The sequence below is a fragment of the Giraffa tippelskirchi genome, chromosome 3, assembly GCF_054371585.1.
Source record: "Giraffa tippelskirchi isolate mGirTip1 chromosome 3, T2T-mGirTip1v1.2.pri, whole genome shotgun sequence".
NCBI lineage: Eukaryota > Metazoa > Chordata > Mammalia > Artiodactyla > Giraffidae > Giraffa > Giraffa tippelskirchi.
In genome coordinates, this window is record NC_137277.1 from 22,738,496 (window position 1) to 22,755,393 (window position 16,898).

The window sequence follows — 16,898 nt, forward strand, 5'->3', positions numbered from 1 at the left end:
AGTTGTTCACAACTGAGCAACTAACAAAAAAACAACCAAAAATAAGCTCAGTAAACCTTGTAGCTTTTATTTACTACAACTGAAGTTGGACTGTGGCTGATTAAATGACTGGCAGTCTCTGAAGTGTACCATTATTTTAGACAAAGTCAGCTTGAGCATCATCTGCTTTGGCTGTCCTAAAGTAGCCTCAGGTTTCTTAGTTTAATGTGTTTCAGGGACAGGTCTTTCTTCTGCCCACTTCTGTTTTGCAAAAATAAGTTACAGGCCTTTGGTTTAATTTGGGACTGGTGTGTGTGTGTGTGTGTGTGTGTGCACATGAGTGCTTATTCATGTCCGACTTTTTGCGACCCCATGGACTGTAGCGTGCCAGTCTCATCTGTCCATGGGATTTCCCAGGCAAGAATACTGGAGTGGGTTACCATTGCCTACTCCAGGGGTTCTTCCCAACCCAGCAATTGAACCCATGTCTCTTGTATCTCCAGTGTTAGCAGGCGGATTCTTGACCACTGAACCACCTTTGCTTTAGTATTTGTTCTTGGAAGAGAAGTTAAGTTATAATTAACTGTTCACTATAAAGGGAAACCCTAGTAGCTCAGTGGTGATGAACCCACATGCCAGTGCAGGAGATGCAAGAGACATGGGTTCAATAATTTTATAATTTTATAAGTGTATGTATCTATTATTATTATGTATGGACATGTTCACATTTTATGAATGAACAAAATTGTTGGACATATGGTTTAGAACCTTGCTTTTTCTCTTTTAAAAAATTATAGTAAGTTTAAAAAATATATAGTGTTTTAATTTATGTAAATACATGCATAAATTTTTATTTAAAAGCTAAGACATTTTGAGTATGATAATTCCTTCTTATACTGCCCCTAATTCTGATCCGCTTCGCCTCTATAGATAAGGAGCAGATAAACAACAAAGTATTACTTACAGCACAAAGAACTATATTCAGTATCCTGAGATAAACCATAATGGAAAAGAAAAAAAACAAGAATGCATGTATATGTACAACTGAATCATTTTACTGTATAACAGTGACTAACACAACGTTGTATTAATAAATCAACTATACTTCAATAAATAATTTAAAAAGGAGAAGCAGAAAGAGAGATAAGGACCAGTTTTAAACTTGATGAGTGTCCTTGTAAAGCCTTTTTCTGTAGTTTTTTTTTTTTCCCCTGTGCTTTTACCTAGCCTTAGTTTTCTGGGTTTATGGTTATGTAAGTAGCCTCATACTGTGTTTGACTTTGGGAAATTTTAACTACAGTATGTCTTTGAGTCTGTTAGATAGACTTCTTTTCACAGCAACATAATAATCCATTATATGGATATTCTAGTTTGTTTAGCTAGCTATTAATGGACCTTTAGGCTTTGTCCTTATTTATTAGATATTGTCAGACTGACTTCTTAATTTATATTTTGGCCACTAGTATGTAAGTGAACTTGTTTCTCCACATCTTCACCAGCATGTGATATTTCCCAACTTTAAAATTTTTCAGTGATAGAAGGAAAATTGTGTTTTATTGTATTTTGTATTTCCCTCATTACTGCTGAAGTTCAGCATCTTCCTGTTTTACTCTTCATGTTTTATTGATCTCTTGTATTTTTTCCATAAGAAAGAAATTTTTCTTCTTCTTGCTTATTTTATTCTCTGTTAAATTTTGAAAATTAGATTGTGTCTTTTTTTTGTTTCTAGGTATTCTTTGTATTGGATACTGACTCTTTGTGTACCCATGTATTTGCAAAGGTTTTCATTGAATAGTCTTGTCAGTTTCCTCTTGATGTTTATTTAAAAAAAGTGTCCCTTATCTCAAGATTGGGCTTCCCAGGTGGCTCAGTGGTGGAGAATTCACCTGCAATGCAGGAGTCACCGGTTCAGTCCCTTGGTGAGGAGGAGCCCTTTGAGAAGGAAATGACAACCCACTCCATTATTCTTCCCTGGGAAATCCTATGGACAGAGTAGCCTGGCAGGCTGTAGTCCATAGGGTCACAAAAGTCAGACATAACTTAGTGACCAGAGAATGACATCTCAAGATTATAAATATTCCTCCATGAAGATGAAAAGTGAAAGTGTTAGTTGCTCAGTCATGTCAGACTCATTGCAATCCCATGTAGTGTAGTTTTTAACCTACCTGGTGCTTGTTTATAAGGTAGAGTTTTTTGTTTGTTTTAACAAAGATACAGTATTAACTGAACTTTGATAGCCAGTTGTCCCAACATGATTTAGTTCATCTTCTCCCACTAGTTTTGAAATGCCTTTTTTATCATAAAACTAATTAAACGAATTCAAAGGCCTTTTTAGAACTGTGTAATGTTTCTTTCATCTATTTTTTATTGCCAGTACCACAGTTTTAATGGCTTTACACATTAATTTGAGGGAATTTATATCTTTATTATAATTTCCTTCTCATTCGTGAATATGATGGGGAGTTCTTCCTTTAAGATCTTACATGGTTTTTGTTCTTTTTCTTTTTGCATACTTGTTTTTGATGTCACTACAAATGGGCTTTTTTTGGTTACATTTCTTTTTTTTTCTTTTTTTTTTTTTTTTCTCCCCCGTCCCTGGGATTCTCCAGGCAAGAACACTGGAGTGGGTTGCCATTTCCTGCTCCAATGCATGAAAGTGAAAAGTGAAAGTGAAGTCGCTCGGTCGTGTCTGACTCGTAGCAACCCCATGGACTGCAGCCCACCAGCTTCCTCCGTCCATGGGATTTTCCAGCCAAGAGTACTGGAGTGGGGTGCCATTGCCTTCTCCATTTTCTTTTTTTTTTAAACATTATTTAATCATTAATTCAGTCGTCAAATATTTGAGCACTTCTATGTGTCTGATATTGTTAGAGATGCTGAGAGTATAAAAGTGAACAGAACACAAAATCCTGCCCAAATAGAGTTTAAGATTTAGTGAAGGGAAATTGATATGAAACATAAAAAAGTAAATGCATAATGTGTCTGATGCTGATAAATGCTATGGACAGAAATGAGGGACAAGAAAAAGAGGAAGGGAGCTGGGCATGGTTCATATTTTATATAGAATGGTTAAGAAAGCTTGCTGGTGGTTAATATTTGAGCAGACTTAAGGGAACAATGAAGTAAACTCATACAGGCAAAGGAATTCAAAAAGGAAGGTGGGAGGGTTCTTCATATATTCTAGGAACAGAGTGAACAGGTCGGTCACTGTGGCCAGATCATGGAGAGGTTGGTTAACTGGTAGGAAAGAGGTCAGAGAGTTGTGAGTTAGGAGTAGGGGTGAGGGGTGGGAGGATGGGAGAGCAGGGCAGATCATAAATGGACTTATTGACCATTTTGTTCTTTGGTTTCTATTCTAACAAGGGAAGTCATAGGGATTTTTGAGCAGAAGAATATTCAAGCTTTGAAAGGATCACTCTTGCTTTGTAGAAAAGTAGTATATAACTGGTATTAAAGGTTCTTTGAGTAATAGAGAAAAGTAGTAGTGGTACCTTGTATGAAGTTGGTTGTGATGGAGATGTAAGAAGTAATTGAATCCTGGATATATTTTAAAGGTAGAAATGACAGAACAGTCACCTGGAAAACTGGCAAATTACCTGGGCCCATGAATTTGCTTTTTTGAATACCACGGACTTTGCTGGTGACTCAGACAGTAAAGAATCTGTCTTCTTTGCGGGAGATCCGGGTTTGGTCCCTGGGTCAGAAAGATCCCCTGAAGAAGGAATAGCTACCTACTCCAGTATTCTTGCGTGGAGAATTCCATGCACAGAGGAGCTTTGCAGGCTGCAGTTGGCAACGAATCAGATATGACTGAGCGACTAACACTTCACTTTCACCACACTGGGTAACACAGTCTTGGAGCCTGATAAATTAGGACTTTTGGGTTTGAGCAGGACAGTGGAACTAGATTGACTGGGTTCAAATCTTAGCTCTGCTATTTCCTATCTGTATTTTAAAATCTCAGGTATATCGATCTTGAGGGGCTATTTTGTTGTTCATTTCTAATTTTTTTTGCATTACATGTAAGTGTATTAGTGGCTTATATGTTAACAGATTTTTGAAAGTTTCTTTGTGGCCAAGTACATCATCAGTTTTTGTAAATATTGTATGTTGGAACAAAGTAAAATTTTGTTTATTAAATGCTTGGTTAGGTTTGATGTAGGGGAAAAAAATCAGACACAAAATTTTTAAATGAGATTGCCTTTCTTAAAGGGCGCATTGCAGGAAGAGAGAAGTGCTTACCCATCAGAGACTGGAGACCACTTAATAATTCCCACTTTTTTAACATTTCTTAAAATTATAGTTTTTCTGTTTATATCTAAATATAAAATTGTGATGGATCAACAGAAGAGTAAGGTCTCAGAACTCTTAAGTAAACAAAAGAAGACTCTTAGGTAGATGAGGGAAACACCTAATGATGACCCTAAGGACACAGGGGACCTCATATTTATGACTTACAAAATTTTAAAGGTGGATTTAAACTTGGAAAACTTCAAAAGGGGTGATGATAATTTCAAAAGGGCTGATGACACTTTTTAAAGGGATCATAGTGTTTATCCAGTAAAACATTAAGGATCCATTATTTTCTTAGGGTCGTAATGATTCCTAATTATGACATACAGTACTGTCAAATTATGGCAAAGGTAACTTTTTATCAGTGCATTTTGACTGAGATTGCTATTTACAGTGGTGAGACATTGGAATACATGTCATCTCTGCACCTCAGTTTTTTAATAAGAAAATGGAGACAGTAGAATCTATCCAGGGTTATTGTAAGAGTTAATTGATGTATAAAAAGTGTTTACAAGGCTGCCAAGTATACAATATGCATTCATTAAATTTAAGTTACTGTTATTATTTGACTCTGTTCATTACACATATCTCAGATCAAGCTTTGATATTCAGATCCTCTAGGTTTTTATTAACGTTTTGTCTATTTTGTCTCTTGGTTTCATTGAGAAGAGTATTAAAGTTCTCCGGCCATCTCTAAATGCGTCTATTTCTTCTTATAGCGTAGTTTCTGCTCCATGTATATGTTTATATTTTAAATAATTTTATTTACTTGTTTATTTATTTCTGGTTATCCTGGATCTTTGTTGCTGTGCAGGCTACTCTCTAGTTGCAGTGTGTGGGCTGCTCATTGCAGTAGCTTCTCTCATGGAGCACAGGCTCTACGTGAGCAGGCTTCAGTAGTTGCAGCTCACAGGCTCCAGAGCACAGTCTCAGTAGTCCCACAGGCTTGGTTGCTCTGTGGCATGTAGGATCTTCCCAGATCAGGGATTGAACTGGTGTTCCTGCATTGACAGGTGAATTCTCAACCACTGCACCACCAGGGAAGTCCAAGGACTGATAGTTCTTTATGCTATTTTTTTGCTCTTCCATGCTTTAAGAAAATCTCCTGTTATTATTATTATTTTTAGTATTTCACGAGATTTTTAGTCATCTTTACAAAGTTCATGAAAATAATCTGGTTTATTACTCCTATAAGCAGAAGTACTTGTTTCACTTTTCTTCTGAAAGTAGATCCTTTTAAAAAGTCCTTTTACTATGAACCTGTGGATGATGAACTTACCTAATTATGTGTGGAAACATCTTTTTTTCTTCCTTATTTCCTGGGTCATCTAGGATGGACTAGGTACAAAGTTGCAGTTATTTTCTCTTAGCACTCTATAAAGACTTTTCTCCCTTGTCTCTTGACTTCTGTTTTTACTGAGGAGAAGTTTACTGTGAATTTATTTTACCTTTCTTCAAAGACCTTGTTGAGTACACAGTTTTAAATTATATTTTTTATTGAGATAATTTACATTACAAGAATGTTCTTCCTTTTGTAGTATATAATTCAGTCATAGATATTTGCAGACTATTGCCACAGTCAATTCTGGGAAATTTTCTGCACTTCAGAAAGAAACTTACAACTTTTACCCATTACTCCCTATCTCCTGTTACTCACTCCCTTGTTCTAAGCAACCATTTATCTGCTTTTAGTCTCTTTAGATTTCTCTTTTCTGGACTTTTATAGGAATGGAATCATATAGTGTGTGGTCTTTTTTGACTGGCTTCTTTGCATAATGTTTTCAAGATTCATCCATGTTTTAGCATGTTTACCTTTTTATGACTGTATAGTGATTGCATTGGAGAAGACAGTGGCACCCCACTCCAGTACTCTTGCCTGGAAAATCCCATGGATGGAGAAGCCTGGTAGGCTGCAGTCCATGGGGTCGCTAAGAGTCGGACACGACTGAGCGACTTCACTTGCACTTTTCCCTTTCATGCACTGGAGAAGGAAATGGCAACCCACTCCAGTGTTCTTGCCTGGAGAATCCCGGGGACGGCGGAGCCTGGTGGGCTGCCGTCTATGGGGTCACGCGGAGTCGGACACGACTGAAGCAACTTAGCAGCAGCAGTGATTGCATTGTATGAAAATACCACATTTTGTTTCTCCGTTCATTTATTAACAGATATAAGTATGTGTTTGAAACCTTTTTTCAGTTCTTTTGGGCATGTACTTAGGAGTGGAATTGCTGGGTCATTCTGTAATTCTATATTTAACATTTTGAGGAACTGCCAAGCTGTTTTCCACAGCAGCTGTCGATTTTATGTTCCCACCAGCAATGTACTATGGTTTAGTTTTCTCCATATTCTTACAGTTATTCTTTTCATTCCTCCCCCCGCTCTTTTTCTCAAATCATAACATCTTAGCGTATATGGGGTGTTATCTCATATGGGCTGGTTTAGCTTTGTATTATATTTCCCTAATGAATGATGTTGAGCATCTTTTCATGTCCTCTTTGGCCATTTGTATATCTTCTTTGAAGAAGTGTTTATTCATATTCTTTGTACAGTTTTTAATTGGGTTTTTTGTACTTTTACTGTTGAATTGTGAGAGTTCTTTATTTTGAATACTAGACTTCTATCATATAAATGATTTGCAAATTATTTCTTTGCATGCTTTGTAATTTTTTGTTGAAAGCTAAACATTTTGAATGTTAAAATGTGGCAGCTCTGGAAATCACATTCTTTCCCCTCCTGGTTTTGATGCTGCTGCTTATTGTAGTAGTATTGTTTGTTTTGTTTAGTGCCTTTTTCTGAACTAGTTCTGTAAACTCTGTATTCTTTGTTGCGTGTGGCCACTGAAATCTCTGTTCAGTTAGCTTAGTAGTCAGCTCATGATTATGCAGAGTTTTAAACACTTGGAACCAGTCTTTGCTGAGGGGCTCTTTGTGCGTGTTAGAGCATGCCTTCAGTACTCAGCCAGGCGGTTTACAGTTATGCCTTAGCCTTCACTTCTTGTTTCTGCAACGCCTCAAGATCAACCAGAAGTGACAGCTTAGGGTCTTCTCAGGTCATTCCTGAGTGTGTGTGCAACCCTGGATGTGCATGTGGCCTTCTATATTCCCAGGAGTATATTGGAACTTTCAATACCCTTATGGGTATCTCATTCTCTAGCCCTTTCCCCTTAAGCTCTTTGGTTAGTCTGTTGTCTTCTCCAGTTGTTATCTGTTCCTTAGGCAGCAGTGACTAAAACATTTGCCTGTAAATGTTTTGAACAAAGCAGAATAATTTTTTTAGCATAAGGCCCCTTTTAGTCCGTTGGGTCACAAAGAATCAGATATGACTTAGTGGGTAATAACAAAAAACAACCCTTTTAGTCCAGGAAAATAAAGACAGACCTTTTGAGCTGGTCTTACAGGGAGCAACCAGACAGTCAAGACAAATAATTACAACACTTTGAAAATGAGATCTATTTTTGGTTCCTCATTTACGAGCAATGCAAGCTCTTATTTTCAGGATACTGCTACTGCCGTTCTGGGGCTTGGAGTAACTTAAAATGCCACAAAGCTCTCTGTTCTTAGTGAAATTCAGGCTTTGTGCTTGAATATACACTCCTTAGATTGTTGCAAGCCTTCAGTTAGTTTCTGAAGATCAAGAACATTTGATTTTGCCAGGTTTTGGTTACTTTTATGGAGAGGTGGGGGCTCCCTGGTGGCTCAGATGGTAAAGAATTGGCCTGCAATGCGGGAGACCTGGGTTGGGAAGATTCCCTGGAGGAGGGCATGGCAACCCACTCTAATATTCTTGCCTGGAGAATCCCCATGGACAGAGGAGCCTGGCTGGCTACAGTCCATGGGGTCACAAAGAGTCGGACACGACTGAGCATCTAAGCACAGCACACAGAAAGGTGGGATTTCAAAATTTCTTATTCCATCATTTTTGTTGATGTCACTCTGAGTACACTTTTGATCTGAAGTTTTAGAAAAGACCTGATTCTGGCTTCCTAATTTTGAAATACTTCAATTATACTCAAAATGTACTTTGTCAATTTCTAATCTTTATTCTGTAGAAGAGTGACCATAACCACTAGTTTGGTCATATCATGTCCTAATCATTTTTATGTACTAATTTTAACACCTACTCTCACTGATGATGATATATTAATACAGTGAATTTGAGTGGTTATTGTCTTTGTCATATAGAAAGATATCTTGAGATATTAACTTAAATTCTATCCATTTCATTTGAACTCATCTCCTCAGTGTAAGCTGAATTATTTTCAGTTTTACATTTACAAGATGTGTAACTAGCTTTTAAAAATCCTAGAGAATGCAGGCAAAAAACAGGACTGGTGATAATGACCCAACATATTGTAGAGGAAATTTGACAAGGAAAAATAACATCTTAGTTATAAGATTAATTATAATCTGACAGTCTTGATATGTGGTTGCTGTGACTTTAGAATGAGTAGAACCTGAAATAGCAAGAAACCATAAAATTCTCTTTACTTTTAGTTTAGAGGAACATTTAGCCTTTCAGTCAGTCAGTGCAACAAATATTTATGTTATGATTTGTCATGTGTATGGCACTGTGGTTAATCCACTTTCTAAAAGCTTACAGTTTTACAGATTAGAGGACATAGTAAGACAGAATTTAAGATCTGTAATAGAATTATAAACAGAGTGCTGGATAATAGGCAAGTAGGAAATACCTAGAGCTTGTTGGAATTTCTGAAGAGGTTTCAAGTAAAGCATCCTTTATCTTTGCCGAAGTTCTGAACAAATGGAGAAAACAAGGGTGGTTCAGTTCAGTTCAGTCGCTCAGTCATGTCCGACTCTCTGCGACCCCATGAACTGAAACACGCCAGGCCTCTCTGTCCATCACCAACTCCCGGAGTCTACCCAAACCCATATTCATCGAGTCGGTGATGCCATCCAACCATCTCATCCTCTGTCATCCCCTTCTCCTCCCGCCCCCAATCCTACCCAGCATTAGGGTCTTTTCCAATGAGTCAACCCTTCGCATGAGGTGGCCAAAGTATTGGAGTTTCAGCTTCAACATCAGACCTTCCAATGAACACCCAGGATTGATCTCTTTTAGGATGGATTGATTGGATCTCCTTGCAGTCCAAGGGACTCTCAAGAGTCTTCTCCAACACCACAGTTCAAAAGCATCAATTCTGTGGCGCTCAGCTTTCTTCACCGTCCAACTCTCACATCCATACATGACCACTGGAAAAACCATAGCCTTGACTAGATGGACTTTTGTTGGCAAAGTAATGTCTCTGCTTTTAAACATGCTATCTAGGTTGGTCATAACCTTCCTTCCAAGGAGTAAGCATCTTTTAATTTCATGGCTGCAGTCACCATCAGCAGTGATTCTGGAGCCCAAAAAAGTAAAGTCTGACACTGTTTCCACTGTTTCCCCATCTATTTCCCATGGAGTGATGGGACCAGATGCCATGATCTTAGTTTTCTGAACGTTGAGCTTTAAGCCAACTTTTTCACTCTCCTCCTTCACCTTCATCAAGAGGCTCTTTAGTTCTTCTTCACTTTCTGCCATAAGGGTGGTGTCATCCGCATATCTGAGGTTATTGATATTTCTCCTGGCAGTCTATATTCCAGCTTGTGTTTCTTCCAGCCCAGCGTTTCTCATGATGTACTCTGCATATAAGTTAAATAAGCAGGGTGACAATATACAGCCTTGACGTACTCCTTTTCCTATTTGGAACCAGTCTGTTGTTCCATGTCCACTTCTAACTGTTGCTTCCTGACCTGCATACAGATTTCTCAAGAGACAGGTCAGATGGTCTGGTATTCCCATCTCTTTCAGAATTTTCCACAGTTTATTGTGATCCACACAGTCAAAGGCTTTGGCATAGTCACTTCAGCAGAAATAGATGTTTTTCTGTAACTCTCTTGCTTTTTCGATGATCCAGCGGATATTGGCAATTTGATCTCTGGTTCCTCTGCCTTTTCTAAAACCAGCTTGAACATCTGGAAGTTCATGGTTCACGTATTGCTGAAGCCTGGCTTGGAGAATTTTGACCATTACTTTACTAGCATGTGAGATGAGTGCAATTGTGTGGTAGTTTGAGCATTCTTTGGCATTGCCTTTCTTTGGTATTGGAACGAAAACTGACCTTTTCCAGTCCTGTGGCCACTGCTGAGTTTTCCAAATTTGCTGGCATATCGAGTGCAGCACTTTCACAGCATCACCTTTGAGGATTTGAAATAGCTCAACTGGAATTCCATCACCTCCACTAGCTTTGTTCGTAGTGATGCTTTCTAAGGCCCACTTGACTTCACATTCCAGGATGTCTGGCTCTAGGTGAGTGATCACGCCGTCGTGATTATCTGGGTCGTGAAGATCTTTTTTGTACAGTTCTTTTGTGTATTCTTGCCACCTCTTCTTAATATCTTCTGCTTCTGTTAGGTCCATACCATTTCTGTCCTTTATCGAGCCAGCTTTGCATGAAATGTTCCTTTGGTATCTCTAATTTTCTTGAAGAGGTCTCTAGCCTTTCCCAATCTGTTGTTTTCCTCTATTTGTTTGCACTGATCGCTGAGGAAGGCTTTCTTATCTCTCCTTGCTATTCTTTGGAACTCTGCATTCAGATGAGAATATCTTTCCTTTTCTCCTTTGCTTTTCGCTTCTCTTCTCTTCCCAGCTATCTGTAAGGCCTCCTCAGACAGCCATTTTGCTTTTTTGCATTTCTTTTCCATGGGGATTTTCTTGATCCCTGTCTCCTGTACAATGTCACGAACCTCTGTCCATAGTTCATCAGGCACTCTGTCTATCAGGTCTAGTCCCTTAAATATATTTGTCACTTCCACTGTATACTCATAAGGGATTTGATCTAGGTCATACCTGAATGGTCTAGTGGTTTTCCCTACTTTCTTCAATTTAAGTCTGAATTTTGCAATAAGCAGTTCATGACCTGAGCCACAGTCTGCTCCTGGTCTTGTTTTTGCTGACTGTATAGAGCTTCTCCATCTTTGGCTGCAAAGAATATAATCAATCTGATTTCGGTGTTGACCATCTGGTGATGTCCACGTGTAGAGTCTTCTCTTGTGTTGTTGGAATAGGGTGTTTGCTATCACCAGTGCGTTCTCCTGGCAAAACTCTTATTAGCCTTTGCCCTGCTTCATTCTGTACTCCAAGGCCAAACTTGCCTGTTATGCCAGGTGTTTCTTGACTTCCTACTTTTGCATTCCAGTCCCCTATAATGGAAAGGACATCTTTTTTGGGTGTTAGTTCTAGAAGGTCTTGTAGGTCTTCATAGAACCGTTCAACTTCAGCTTCTTCGGCATTACTGGTTGGGGCATAGACTTGGATTACCGTGATATTGAATGGTTTGTTGCGTAGGTTCAAAATAGCACTTTTATTACCAACAGAGACCAGGTTGAAGGATACAGCTTTCAGTATGTGAACCAATTGTGCCTTTTAACTGAAGTCCTTTAGGGAGACCCCCACTTGCCTCCAAGCAGTGCTGTATTGACTCAAGCTTCTCTGTGCAAGGGAGAGTCTGGCCCTGAGTAAGTGGTGAATCCTTGCTCCACAGCTTGAAAAAGTAGAAGTGCAGAGATGAACCAAGTTTGCTCTTCATTTTTGTGAGATTAAGTAGTCACATAGATTCAGATAATTTACCTGTTTCTATAAGTAAAGAAGTACAGAAAAGTCAGGAGTGAGTTTAGAGAAAATTCTTCCTCAGGAAAACCTCAAGTGGGAAAAAGGCATTCCCCTCTAGGAGAGAGAATCAGCGAAGCTTTCCTGAAGGATATGGAATTGGAGAATGTTTTAAAAATGAATCAATTTCTAGGTAAAAGATATAAAGCCATAGAGATGAGAAAGTGTAGGCTTTGTTTGAAAAAGAGGTAGTAGTCTAATTTAACAGAGCATTTGAGTTCTTGGTTTCAATTGTGTTATCCTTTGGGAGTTATTATCAAACATAAACATTTAGCCCTTGAAGAGTAGTTGGCTCTGTTTCAAAGTTACTTGACTTAAAAGATTACAAAACCCATCCCTTTCGAGTTTTAAGACAGCAAGTAAAATTACTTTCAGGCTTTTTTGAAAATCATCTGAAGACAGGAGTATAAGCTCCCATCTTTTAAAGGATGAGACATCTGTAATCCTACTTCTATAGGAAGAAGGAAAGCAAGGAAAATTAGTTAAAAAGTAAGTGACCTAACAGAGGAGAGGAAGGTCAAACCCTATAGAGGAGAATACTGGCAGGAGACAGATCATGATTTGTCTGCAGGACTCCTGAAAAACTCAGAACATAAAAGTACTGTATATTGCAGATGAAGGCTGAGAAATCTGTAATGGGAGATGGACCTGAGCTGCTGCTGAGCTCATGGTGCCACCACCTCCACACGCATCCCTTTCATCCTAATCAGTTGAACAACTGCCATCAACCTTACAGAAGTCAGGAGATTATTCTTTGAAGAAACAATGTGAGAAGTTCAGGACCTTGAAACCTAAACCCAGAGGAGAATGAAGCTAAGATGCCACATCGAGCAGTGGAAGTTCCTAGTTTCCTTCCCTCACCTAGTTCCAGAATTCCATCAAGCAGGTAAGAGATTAGAGTCTTCTTTCTAGTAAGAGAACACCCCAGAGAAGAGAGAGCTGAATTTAAAATCAACATTCTTGTGCCTATCAGTGTTTATTTTTTTTAATCTATAAACATGTTTTTGTTTATTTTTTATAGCTGTTGATGGGCACAACAGTCGTTCATGACCAAATTCTTTAAAGAATTGTCCATAAAACATACATTCTAGGATGTTTACAAAAGTCTTGGATTAGTAAAATGGGGAGAATAAAAGGGAGAGGGCCAACTAATAAAAGGTTGCCAACATTTTTTTAAATGTTTCATATATCATTGATACTTTAAAACAAAATGCAGATTAATTTATACCAAATCTGAAGGGTGTAATTCTAGCATTTAAAAATGGAATGCATGTAGATTTATGAAAAATATCATTGTCCCAATTGTTTTTGTTTATAGTCTTGGGTTACCACTGGTTTGGGAAGATGAGATCAAGCATACTGCCAAAGAACAGAGTTACCAAGCTGGTTACCAAGCTAGCTAATTTGTTCATACATGTAGTAATGACACTGGCCCGCTTCTTCCTCAATCTTCATTGATTTTAATTTTGATTCTTTTTTAATGTTTAAGAAAAAATAACTGGGACTTCCCTGGTGGTCCAGTGGCTAAGACTCTATGCTCCTAATGCAGGGGGCATGGGTTTGATCCCTGGTCAGGAAACTAGATTCCACATGCCACAACTAAGAGTTCACATGCTGCAACTAAAGACCCTGCATGTAACTAAGACCCTGAGCTGCCAAATAAATAAAATAATATTTTTTTCTAAAAAGAGAAAAATAACTAAATGTAAATCTACTTTAGTATGTTCTATGTGCATATGTACTAAGTTGCTTCAGTCATGTCTGACTCTTTGCTACTCTGTGGACCGTAGCCTGCCAGGCTCCTCTATCCATGGAATTCTCCAGGCAAGAGTACTGGAGTGTTTCCTTCTCCAGGGGATCTTCCTGACCCAGGGATTGAACCCGCATCTCCTATGTCTTCTGCATTGGCAAGCTGGTTCTTTACCGCTAGTGCCACCTGGGAAACCCAGTGTATTCTATACTTCTATGTAAATTGCATTTCTTTATTTGTATTGGTTCCCTCTTTGGTCTCCTCCTTCTTCCCTTTTTTTTTTGTATCCAGCTTTATTGAGCTATAGTTGACATATTTTAACACTGAGTTTAAGGTATACAACATGGTGATTTGATATATGTGTATTTTGCAAAACAGTTGCCACAATAAGATTGGTTAACACAACCATCATCTCACATGGTTAATGATATTGTTTTGAGTGTATTTTTATTTTCTTATTTTGGCCCTGCCACACGGCACAAGATTTTAGTTCCCTGTGCAGGGATCGAACCTGTGCCCCCTGAGGTAGAAACCACTGGGCTGCCAGGAAAATCCCAATGATGTTTGTTTTGTGGGAGAACATTTAAGATCTCTCAGTACTTTCAAGTATACAGTACTTATTATGTACAGTCATGTTCAGTACAGTAACAAACAGTAATGTTAACTGTAGTCATCACACTATAGATTAGATTTATAGAATTTACTCATTTTGTAACTGGTATTTGTACCCTTTACCCTCCATCTCCAATTTCCCCTACTTCATAGACCCCTGGCAACCACCACATATAAATGAGATCATACAGTGTTTGTCTTTCTCTGATTTGACTTAGCATGATGCCTTCAAGGTTCATCCATGTTGTAAAAGGCAAGAAAAAGTTCCTTCTTTCTTATGGCTGTATAATATTCCATTGTGTGTATGTATATTTGTGTGTTTATGTTTATATATGCGTGTATACATGTATATATGTATGTGTGTGTTTTCTTTATCCATTAATCTAGGTAACAGACACTTAGGTTGTTTCCATATCTTGGCTATTGTGAATAATACTGCAGTGAACGTGGAGTTGCAGATGTGTGTTTGAGATAGTAATTTCATTTCCTTTGGATATACACCTCAAGTGGGATAGCTGGATTATGGCAGTTATGTTTTTAATTTTATGAGGAACCTCCATGTTGTTTTCCATAGTGCCTGTACCAATTTACATTCCTACTAACACTTCATAAGTGTCCCTTTTCTCCACCTTTTCACCAGTACTTTTTATCTCATGTCTTTTTTTAACTGTGCCAAATGGCATGTGAGATCTTAGTTCCCTGACCAGGGATCGAACCTGTGCCCCTGCATTTGAAGAGCAGAGTCTTAACCAACAAACCACCAGGGAAGTCCCTCTCAGTTCTTTTGTCTATAGCGGTTCTAACAGATGTTCAGATAATGTCTCATTGTAGCTTTGACTTACGTTTCCCTGATGATGTTGAACACCTTTTCTTTGGGAAAAAAATCTCTGTTCAAATCCATCACCCATTTTACTTATTTATTTATTTTTGCTATTGTTGTGTGACTTCCTTGTATATTTTGTGTAATAATTCCTTATCAGACATAGTTTGTGAACATTTTTCTTCCATCTTATAGGTTGCCTTTTCACTTTGTTGATTGTTTCTTTTGCTATGCAGATGTTTTTTAGTTTGATTTAGTCCCACTTGTTTTTTGCCTTCTTTTCTTGTGCTTTTGGTGTCATTGCCAAGATTAGTGTTAAGGAGTGTTTTCACTGTATTTTCTTCTAGGAGTTTTAGGCCTTATATAAGCCCTTAATTCATTTTGAGTTAATTTTTGTGAGTGATGTAATATAGAGGTCTAGTTTTATTCTTTCACATGTAAATATCCACTTTTCCCAGTACCATCTATTGAAGAGACTGTTTTCCCCATTGAGTATTCTTGACTCTCTTTTCAAATATCTGTTGATCATATATTTATGGGTTTATTTCTGGGCTCTTGGTTCTGTTCCGTTGGTCTGTATGTCTGCTTTTTTTTTTTTTTTAATTTTTTTTTTTTTTTTAAATTTTATTAATATTTATTGCTGCAGCTGTGCCGGATCTTAGCTGCAACACGCAGGATCTTTAGTTGTGGCACACAACCTCTTAGTTGTGGCATGTGGGTTCTAGTTCCCTGACTAGGGGTTGAACCTGGGCCCCCTGCGTTGGGAGCTCGGAGTCTTAACCACAGGACCACCAGGGAAGTCCCTGTATGTCTGCTTTTATGCCAATACTTAATGTTTTGAATACTAATGCTTCTTAGTGTAGTTTCAGATCAGGAAGTGTGATCCATCCATCTTTGTTATTCTCCCTTACAATTGCTTTGGCTGTTCAAGGTCTTTTGTGGTTCCATATTAAATTTTAAGATTTATTTTCTATTTCTGTGAAAAATGTCACTGGAATTTTGATAGGGATTGCATTGCGTATGTAGATCACTTTGGGTGGTATGGGCATTTTAATATTAATTGTTCCAGTCCATAAACATGGAAATGTTTCTATTTATTAGTGTCCTCAATTTTTCTAATCAGTGTCTTGCAGTATTTATGTACAAATCTTTCATCTCTGTGGTTAAATTTATTGCCTTGTATTTTAAAAATTTTTAAATGGAAGTATAATTGACTTACAATGTGCCATTCTCTGCTGAAGAGCGAAGTAACTCAGTTTTTAAAATATATACATTCTTTTTTTTAATATTCTTTTCTGTTATAGTTTATCCAAGAGATTGGATACAGTTCCCTGTGCTACAGAGTAGGACCTGTTATTTATCCTTTCTAAATGTAACAGTTTGCATTTATCAACTCCAAATTTCCAGTCCATCCCTCTCCCTTCCTGCTTCCACTTGGCAACCATAAGTTCTGATCTCTGTGTTTTATAGATAGGTTCATTTGTGCCATATTTTAGATTTGACATATAAGTAATATCTATGTGGTATTTGTCTTTCTCTTTCTGGTTTACTTCATTTAGTATGATAATCTCTAGTTGCATCCATGTTTCTGCAAATAGCATTATTTGGTGTTTTTTTTTTTTTTTTATGGGTGAGTAGTATCCCATTGGGGAGAAGGCATTGACAACCCACTCCAGTACTCTTGCCTGGAAAATCCCGTGGACGGAGGAGCCTGGTACTCTGCAGTCCATGGGGTCGCTACGAGTCAGACACGACTGAGCGACTTCACTTTCACTT

At 38.0% G+C, this 16,898-nt stretch overlaps 1 protein-coding gene across 6 annotated transcripts in view; it reads left to right on the forward strand.

Moving 5' to 3' along the window:
* FBXL20 (F-box and leucine rich repeat protein 20) overlaps positions 1–16,898 on the forward strand; it is a 93,496-nt gene that overhangs the window by 14,722 nt on the left and 61,876 nt on the right. Inside the window, exon 1 of one of the 6 annotated variants that reach the window (XM_081582237.1) lies at positions 12,651–12,826. The exons of the other annotated variants lie outside the window; for them this stretch is intronic. The gene's annotated coding sequence lies outside the window, so the exon portion shown is untranslated. Of the gene's footprint in view, positions 1–12,650; positions 12,827–16,898 lie in introns of those variants that run through there. 6 annotated transcript variants of the gene reach the window in all.